At 40.1% G+C, this 8842-nt stretch overlaps 1 long non-coding RNA gene across 1 annotated transcript in view; it reads left to right on the top strand.

Annotated features, from left to right (window-relative positions):
• Positions 1-2772, top strand: part of LOC109288599 — a 24574-nt gene extending 21802 nt beyond the window's left edge. The window contains exon 3 of the long non-coding RNA XR_002095191.1: positions 2413-2772. This is a non-coding gene — a long non-coding RNA (uncharacterized LOC109288599). The remainder of the gene's footprint in view (positions 1-2412) is intronic.
• Positions 2773-8842: the final 6070 nt, after the last annotated feature.

Below are 8842 nucleotides of genomic sequence, written 5' to 3'. Positions count from 1 at the left end.
CACTACCAGGAGTGACCAGGAATAACGGTCACAAGCTGGCAGAGGGTAGATTTAAGATGATATCAGGAGGGGCTACTTCACGGTCAGGGTGGCTACGATCTGGAACCAACTTCCAAGAGAAGTGGTGCTGGCTCCTACCCTGGGGGTCTTTAAGAGGAGGCTACATGTACACTTTGCTGGGGTCGTTTGACCCCAGTACTCTCTCCTGCCATGGCAGGGGGTCGGACTAGATGATCTACTCAGGTCCCTTCCGACCCTAGAAACTATGAAACTAGGCACTCCAAACCTGGATGCACTCCACTTGTCCTTTGGTGCCTGCTCTCAAAACTTTGTCTAGAGGTCCTGAGAGTGGTTACAAGGCAGGAGCCTAATGACATTTCTGGTGACCTTCCAGGTTTGGAACACTTCAGTGCATGCGGTATGAGCAGGATGTGTCCAGCCCCATCTTTACTGACACTCACCACTGCTGCAGAGTAGACAAGTCCTAGGAGCCCTAGTGCTGGACTGAAACCTGATTGGTGATAGATGCTACAACAGAATAAAGAGATGGTCCCTGCTGAAGAAAGCTGAAAGAGGAGAGAACAGAGGAAGGAGGAAGGGGAAACAAAATCTTATTAGCTTGCTTAATAGGCAGAAGTTATAGAGCACCAGCAGCCTAACTAGTCTCAGTAAAAGAGAGAGTTTTAAGGATATGGATGACAACAAAGATACTCCACAGGTGTTTACAAGGAGAGTCTTCCATGCTTGAGGGAGAGAATGCATGAAGGTGCCTGTCTGAAAATTTGACAAGTAGGTGATGCACTTTGGCATCAGGGCTGCTTTGAGGTAGGAGTCAAGTTCCCAATACTGAATAAGAGAGCATAGGCTGCGAGGAGCCCCAAAGGGAAGACAGTCACTCTCAGGATGTGATAAAGGGGGAGTCAGTAGAGGGTCGTGAGGAGAGGAATAACATGATCACGACAGTGGAGTAGGAAAGTGATCTTTGCAGCATCATCCTAGTGGGAGATGAGCAGAGCAAGATTGCTTGTGTCTGGGCCATAGAGAAGGCTGTTGCAGTAACTGAGAACATGGTAATGAGAACCTGGACAAGATTTTTAACTATGGAGATGGAGCTTTGGTATGTTACATAGGAACAGTTTCCAAGACATTGTCAATTAAATAAAACCAAATTCTCATGTATGTCTCTAGATATTTCAGTCTGAATGAATTCTGGTGAAATCAGTGGATGTATATTAAGGCAACAAAACACTGCCCAGGTCCACTATTTAAAACTAATTATGTGGCACCATCTTCTCAACCAGATCCTGTCAGAACAAGATCAGTTCAGACTTCTTACCAACAAAGAGTCACTCCACTTTTACACAGCAACATTGTGGTGCTTGTTCTTGAGATCTCTCTTTCAGGTCTCCAGCCAGGTAGATGTGACAAAAATCTCCACTTGTTTTTTCTCTAAGTGCAAGATCTATGGGCATAAGGTATTTATTTTTACAGCCCTTTCAAAGCACTTCAGGCTCCAAACTACTTTTTTTTGAATGAGGCTGAGGGTGATTCTTATAAAATCATCTTTATGAGTCTTATAAAATCCTAACAAAGAGGATATTGCTTACATAGCAGAGCAAGTCCATACAATTCCATATTTAACACCTTCAAATACCAGCAGCTTGTCATTAAGGTGTATAAGAGGAAAATTATAATGCCAGTCTCAATGCTTTCAGACATCAACCCAGAGAAACATCTCTTCAGCTGCATGTAAGCAGCAGGACCCAGGGCACAGCTAATTGCTTGAACTTACAGGAATGAGGGCACTTGGTAGATCTTGGCATACATTTTTCATTTGAAATGAGAATCTTGCTTTTCTTGTCTTTGGCAGACTCCTGTGTTGCAGAGAGGGAGTTTGACATTCCTTTGAATTGTGATGAGCACTTAAATGTTGGAAAAATTCTTAGCCCTTTATATGTTCAAAACACTTTACAAACATTTTTACTAGGCAACATCATATAGGTGCTTTAGCTTCTGTAGATCCTGTATTTAGCCAGAGTTCTCAGAATACAGTAGTCACAAAGGAAGCCTTATGGCAGCCTTCAATTTTTATCCAACATGATTATTCCCTCAGTAATATGATACTGCCACACAGAATTATAAGGCTAAACTGTCTACAATCCAACCTGATTTTTAGAAAGATAAAAATTGTCTCTATCCATTTCAGGGAAACAAAAGCTGTCATTCGAGAACTCTTGTCCATTTCCTTCTGCATTGGATAGATTTGGATTTCTTTGCCAATCAGTATAGTTCTATATTAATAATGTTTTTCTTTTCATTTATAAAGATTTTGGTGTTTTCAAGTTTCTGCAGTTCTCTTTGACATTGTTTCACAAGGTTAACAGTGTTGTTTGAATGTATTTTTTTCCTTAGGATAAACTGAGGATGCTCCCATGTGGGGAAAGAATGTCCTGCAATGTCACAGAAGAAGATTACCAGTTGACAAATGCTTGCAACTCTGCCTGATTAGCTAACTAATTTACATTATTCCAGGCTGGTGACTCCAAACTTCAGAACTTGAATTGCTAGGTAGCCCTTTGCTTTGAGTGATTGCTTATATGTTATTCTAAAAGAACAATTTCAAGCAGTGACATGCTGTATACAAATAAATGGGACTTCTGGCATTTATTTAAACAAGAATCTCTTCTTCTGTAAAATCATCATCATGCATGCAGACACAATTCTTCTCCCACCATGTGTAACCAGATCTGTTTTCATGACTCAAATCTTTATAATCTCTGTGCATGGTAGGTAAAGGAAGCCTTCATTTGAAAGAAATGTGTGTGTTTTTTAACAGAAGACACTGTTTCTTAGCATGTAGAAGGGATACAGCAATATTACAGTTCCAGCTAACTAGCAAACCAGTCCATATAGCTTTCCTTTGAAGTACCATTTAAGTCAACAGATCAAGAATATCTTGCATCTGCTGAGAAACTGGTACAGTGGAAAATTCTGCAAGGGCATGTATATTGCAACAAGGATTTTGTGGTACACTGCTATTATTAAATTTCCCTTTACCCATGACTCTACCCGCAGCTCCGTTCATCAATAGATTCCATTCCTTCTTCTTGCACCCACATTTCAAGAGCTCAGTGAACCTCTCCTGTCCAGTGCTCCAAGGACCCCAAACCTGTCCCATTCTCATGACATCCTTCACCTCTAGCTTAGAAAAATTCCCTGTAATTTACTTGAAGCTGCAGAAACCAAAGTAGTAGCAATGGGAGCCACATGTGGACAACCCTCCAGGCTGCTGAGCTAGCATCACAGAGCCCAGCATTCCCTGTTGCATGCTGCCTCTTTTTGCAACTTGCTGTCTGTGCTGCAAGTCATCACTCCACAGTGACAAGAAAGTGCACAAATTACATCTGGAAAAATTAATGCAGGATAGATCTATTGGTGGGTATTAAACATGGTGCAATGTGCAAATTAAGTTGTAATGCTGAAAGCTGTTAGGGAAGAGAGGCAAGGGACAGGTCAGTCTTACGCACAGGTGTACACTGTTCCCCTTCCCCACTCTCAGCCACTGAGAGAAACAGGATGCTAGCAGGCTACGTGGACCTGTGGGTCTGACGCAGTCCAGCACTTCTTACGTACGTCAGCATACCATAATAACAGTTGTGATCCTATTGGTGGCACTTAGCATTCTTGCTTCTTTGGACTAGATACCCCTGTTTGGGGCACCATTGTTAGGCTTCTGATTTAATGCCACAAGCAAGTGGAGTGTCAGAATCCCACAAAGTCATTAACTCTTACTGCTCAGAGTTAGTGGTCTGCAAACTCATGCAGAAAGAACTGCATGCATTACCATTGTCCTCATAATCCTGAGCAGAAGAAACTTTTTTAAATGAACATTTTATGGTTTGGAGCATGATTCAATGGGTAGGGGTGGATTCCCCAGCAAATTCCAAGGCATAGCCTGGAATATACAAGGGCTTATAATTGGTTTGTTAACTGAAAACTATTTCTGGAGTAAAAATTACAAGAGAAAACTGGGCAATCTGTGTCTCTCCAGTGTCCCATCTCTATTGGCCAAAGCCAGCAAGATCTCATGTGTAACCCAAAATTACTTTTGAACTCCGTTAAAATTGACAGCAGAAAATTAAAATTAGTGTATTTTATTAGTTTACCTAGAACGGCCTGACATTAACATAATTAATGATGTCATTTTCTAACACTAGTCAAAAAAAGAAATTAGAACAATGAGATCTTGGATTCTCTAGGGTTTTTTTCCCCTCCCAGAATGTCAGTGTCACCTTCAGTCACTGATTGCAGGAAAAATGCAGCTGCCCAGCAAGTAAATAGTGTAGTTCAGGCTGTGATTATTAATTACAATCAGTACGGAGGAATCTGGTAGAGGTGATGATCTCGTCTATCCAAGAAGGGGGAAAAAAATCAATCAAAAGAGTTAAACAAAGGGTGGTGCAGATAAGGAGAAGGGGGAAAAAAATGTGGCTCCCGCAAGAAGCATTGTTCTAAAGTACTGAAGGACAAGAGTTAAGGGATAATTTCCTGAAGAGCCAGCTGCTAAGCTCCAAAGTCTTTATGCTGAAGATAGAGGAAAAAGGTATCAATTAATCACTTAAACCTAAATCTTCCAGGCACTGCCAGCACTGGACTTAGCCACAGCGCACCTTTGGCAAAATCCAATGCAATCTTGATAACGTAGAAGATAATATCTCCAAAAAATTGCTCTGTGCCTCTGCAGAAGTATTCAGAAACAGTCCCCTTAGGGAGCAGGTGGTAATCAAGCTGTCATTTGCTCAGGGGTGTCTTTTTCCTTCTTACATCTGTTCATTGCTTTGGCCATTGCTCATATGATCCAGTCTGTTGAATAGCTGAATTGCTTTCAGTTATACAGACAACCTTTTCACAGTGACAGTCAAAGTACCGTGCATTCTTTTTCCTCACTGTGGGACAATGAGGGGGCTTCTCTGTCATCTCATTAAAAATACTGATTTCATTATGTTAGTACTGGAAGGCTTGGTGTCATGTGATGCTGAAAATGCTTAGCATTGCATTGTACAGGAGTCTGGATTTCAATCAGATTGTTATATTAAATTGTTTTATAGAGTAAAGGTGTTTCTATTTGCTTTCTAAATCCAGCTTCATAATTTAATATTTTAAATGAAATGTCTATCGGTAAAAGTCACTGAGCAAAACACTAAGATAACATGCTACTAGATGTTACTAATAAAACATCACCTAGAATGATTTGATACTTCTTCCTTCCTTCCCAAGCACATGTTTTATTTTCTGCCTGTTAACAACTGGCAACATTTGCTGAAAACCGCATCCTGTTAGCAACAGATGAACCTGCTCCTTGACTATAGCAGTTGGTTTATTTTCTGTCTGCTTGAAAGGATCCTGATAGTTGTTTTCCAGAGTGAGACAGTGCCAAAGCTGTGGATTGAACATCTCTTGGAGAGATGGCTGGGGTTGAATTGTGTAATATTTCACTTAGTGATTCTTCTGTGAATAAAACCAGCCCCCAAAAGGGTAAGTTGTGATTCTCTGTACTTCTAGTGGGGTGAGGAAGTAACTTTTTGCTTGACAAAAGCAATCCACGCACTGCCTTAATAGGTTTCATTTAACATGAGCCAAATTTGCAAAAGTATTGTTGACAGGTTCTAAGCTCGGCTGTTCATTAAACAGTGATGCTGGCAACTAGACCACACAGGTCTATATCTGTTCTAGGCTATGAATTTGATGTCATTTGTAAGCAGAGGTGGTGGCAACAGAAACAGTGGGCCTGCTGGGAGCAGCCATTGAAAAATTCAAGGTCTTTGTGAAGCCACAAGGGTTAAATATGGGCAGGTGCCGCTCCTTCCTCTGCTGAGAACAGAATGGAGCTTTGAATTCTCTTGTCAGCTGGGGTAGGCAATCTGGGTTCTCTTCACCTCTCTTTCCTCCTTTAGTGGGAGGTACCTGGTTTCAGTCTACCTAAACTAGTATCAGTTTACTGACTGTTTAGGTCAACCCCATTAGGTTTTGAGCTTCTCCGCCACGTATGATTTAGAACTTATGAAAAACAACTGGGTAAAATGTTCTCCTGTTTAAATGTGACAATTTTCAACCATCTGTAACAGAAGCTGCAATGGGAGCAATGTATGAACTCCTCCTACCAGCAGCTGGCCTCCTTCTCCAAGCAGAATGCTAATCTCTGCTAAATTGTGCTTTGCTGAACCTTGGGTGCAGATCAGGCAGTTAAGAACTGGATTCTCAGATTTGAGGCGACTTCTCCAGGCACAGAAAAGCAGGTTTTGTATCCTCTTAAAGGAATTTAGGTTGTGACTCATTTGAATATATACATCTTAATATTTTCAAGTTCTATTTTGACTAGATTTGTCTATAGATTTCTATGTGAAACTGATAACAATAAAGCATGGGTATTGATGTCAGTGGGCCAGATCTTCAGCTGGTGTAAATTGGCATAGGTCCATTGAAATTGGTGCACCTAATAAAGGTTTTGTACCAATTAAGGATGTGGAGCACAATCACTGGAAAGGTACAGAATGGATATGATTGTAACAGGTACTCTCTTACTTTCCGTGATGAGACAAAATCTTGTTTCTGGGACATGGCTTTCCATTACTTGATTTGTTAGCTTGAAGTATTGTTATATTTACTTTATTTAAAATACTGAATTACATAACCAAACTGGCTAGAAATTGTTGTGCTACTTAAAAATGTTGCACACAGTTAGTAGATATGCTGGCTGAACTTTGGGCCCAGAGGATCTTAAAACCTCTATCAAATGGTAGCTTAATATTAGTTTCTGACTGCTATTTGCTTACTTAGTATTAAAATATAATCTTGATTATAGATTTTACTATTTAAATTAACCTAGCAGGATTGGAAATAATAGTTGGCCTAGAGAAAGAGAAAAGACCAGATGTGGTACTGAGGGTAGACACCTTCTGTTGATTAAGCAGTTGCATTTGATAGCATATTCCATTACCACACCTCCCAAGACCTTTTGGTTTCATCCTTAAAACAATTATATTAGTTTTGCTTCTGACCACTGTTAAATATATAGTCATGTATTATTCAAATCAGGTCAGAAATTGTTGTTTCCTTCTTTGATATATAAAAGAAATATATAACTGAGATTACATTTTTATATAGCTCTTTATTATGCTACTTCTCCTTATCCATTTGAATGTAGTAAAACTCAATTGCCACTTTATTCCCTTTGCTTGTAGTGTATTGGGGTCGGAGTGAAGGAGGTTAGTTTATAATTGGATAAGTTTATTTCTATTAAAGTGGCCTTTGTTGACACAACTAAATTTCTACTTTGTTACCAGGCATGAAAGTGCATATTCTATGCTCCTATTTGAAGCTGTACTAAGTTGGTTGTGTAGTAAGCTAATATTTACCAATATTTCTGTGGGGTTGTCTATACTGCACAGCGTTTTCCTTCAGCTGCTGTTTCATGCTGCCTTGTATCCCATAAAGACCAATGAGTATTTTTGCCTGTGTGCTCTCTACTGCTCTGGAGTCATGGCAACTGGATGCCACCTCCCTGTTTAACAACTGACAGGCAATTTTAATTGGTCCATTTGTGGTGCATGCTCCTAAAGTTAACATATTGCACTAACTGTGTCATAACTACGTAAAAGTCCTGTATCTTCTCTCTTTCTTGGAAGAGGCAACAAGGCTATTTTTTGACATTATCACTAAATGAATGGCCAAGTGGGTTACAACCAGAAGCTTTGCAATGCTGTAACAAAAGCAAAGGAGCTGAGATTACAAGAAAACTGGAGAGCAAAACTGGAGCTTTGGCAGTGCTTGTGCCATATTTTGAGGAGCTGGATGGGAATCTGTCACAATGCCACCATAGAACTAGAAACTTTGGTGGACATCTTTGGGATAGTGAAGGAGGATGTTGACCTTGAAATTGAAATATATTTTAAACATGAAGAGCTAGCTGAATGCCAAGACCTCTTTTGTGCAAGTAATGACAAGCTGGATGGACAAGAGAGGAAGAAGACATTGCTATTGCAGAATCTTCTAGTGTCTCGAGAAGAAAATAGGAAGAAGGAAACAGTAGACAAAGAGTAGTTTGGGAAGTGATGCTCCATCAAAACTTCTTCATCCCTTTTCCCCTCTTCTTGGACTACCGTTTGAATCTTACAAATCCCAGAGAACTCATACTTGGAATAGGAATTTGCCTCAAGGGCAACCAAATGCTGTTCCTTTTCATAAACCATCAAAAATAATAGATTCTAGAAACACCTTTTGGTATCCTCAGCCCTACCAGTGTGGATACCACTTGTTGCCCAAGTATTCCAAGTGTCAGGAGTCCAGAAGGATGACCCAGCAGATAACCCCAGACAAATGGTTGGGAGTTTTTTTGCTATAAGCCCAGTGAACCAAGAATCTCAAACTGTTGCATGGTTTGGACCACTTAACTTTCATCTTGTGTTGGATTGTGTTATTTTTATGTTGAACAATTCTCCCTGGACCATTGTTTTTACTTGTGCTTTTGGAAAAACAAAGAATGGGTTCATTTATGTGTGGTAGGCTTTAGTTAAACTTCATTTTAAGAGTTCCAAGAGTGTGGTTTCCCAGTCTCATTCAGAGTTCTTTGTAAAGTTAAATAAAGCATACATAACACAGACTCCAGACCGTGAAAGCTCAGGCCCCACACCTAAATATTTCATGGATTATTTCATTAAATAATCTGTGAATAGTTGCACAAATGCATAATGAAAATCACAAGTGTCCTGGAATTCAAATTTTGGCCCTCTAGTCAGAGCAGAAACACAAGGCATTCCTAATGATGTACCTCTGGTGACTGTCA

The sequence above is a fragment of the Gavialis gangeticus genome, unplaced genomic scaffold (genome assembly GCF_001723915.1).
Source record: "Gavialis gangeticus isolate Ggan-Ray unplaced genomic scaffold, GavGan_comp1, whole genome shotgun sequence".
Classification (NCBI taxonomy): domain Eukaryota; kingdom Metazoa; phylum Chordata; order Crocodylia; family Gavialidae; genus Gavialis; species Gavialis gangeticus.
This window is presented reverse-complemented; position numbering and strand designations above follow the sequence as displayed.